A 1,197-nucleotide genomic window follows, 5' to 3' on the forward strand; every position below is an offset into this window, starting at 1 on the left:
GTCCTGTCCTGAGCAGGGGGTTGGAGGACCCTTGGGGATCCCCTAATCTGTCACAGCCTTGTTGTCTGTGATTGTAGCAAGAAATGAAGGTGCTGAGTGACACCACATTTGTCCAAATCTCACCTGATGTGTGACACAGATGGAGGCAAATGACCCGTGGAGCTGGAATCAATTGGAATAAAAGCCAGTCTACACAAGCCCAACACAACCACCTCTCTCAACAGTGTCACAGGGTGAAATTCCTCCAGCAACGGGAGGGAGAGGGAGGGTTAATCCCCGATCCTGCTCACACAGCAATCAGGGCTGCAGGCACAAGCACCAGGGCCTTGCAATTCCCAGCTGGCTCCAAGACCCCGCGGGGACGGTGACGGTGACGGTGACGGTGACGGTGACAGAGAAGTAGAAATAGCCTGGCTCGTCATCGCGGTCGTGTGCCTGCAGCTCTCGCCTGCGGCAGAAGCAAGCATCCCTCCCTCTGCGTGTAGGCATGGTCCAGGTGAGGTCTCTGGCTTTGGGGCAGCCTTTTCCTGAAGCAGGGGCTGTTGGGAGGAGGTTGGGAGGAAAAAGAGAGGCAGAGGAGCTGCAACTGGGAAGAAAATTGCCTGGAAGGTGCAGGTCCTGGGCTGAGAGATGGGATTTCTGCAGTGGGATCTCTAAAGGCTTGTCCTTGCCTGGCACATAGGGCAAGCTCCTGCTCAGACACATGTTTTGCCTCTTGTTCCAAGCCCCGTTGAGGAAGGGTCTGCAGGATGGGTCTGGGGTGAGCCTTACACAGAGGAGCCTCTTGGTATGAGCTGTCTCGCTCCTTCTCTGCCATGGAGGGAATAAGATCAGGTTTGAAAATGGTCATGTTTCACTGGGGAAAGCTCCTAGCCACACAATCCTTTTACGCTTCTCTGGGGAAACCAATGTGCTGGCTCCTAGTCACACAACCCTGCCAGAAGACAATAGCAGTAGTGCTGGGAAGTCCGAGAACTGCTTTGTATTTTTGTAAACATATTCAAATGATTCAAATGTTGATAGGCGCATTTAGGATAGCAAAATAACTATTCATACATTTGGTCACCTTTGTATTGCAATTGCATCCCAAAACATGAATGACTGAACAGCAAGCCAAGGACCTGTATCCTAGATGTTCAGTCATATTTCTGCAGCTTTGACTTATATGCTATCCAAACCATAACCAAATTGTAGGGA

This window comes from Alligator sinensis, unplaced genomic scaffold (assembly GCF_000455745.1).
Source record: "Alligator sinensis unplaced genomic scaffold, ASM45574v1 scaffold1404_1, whole genome shotgun sequence".
Taxonomy (NCBI): Eukaryota; Metazoa; Chordata; order Crocodylia; family Alligatoridae; genus Alligator; species Alligator sinensis.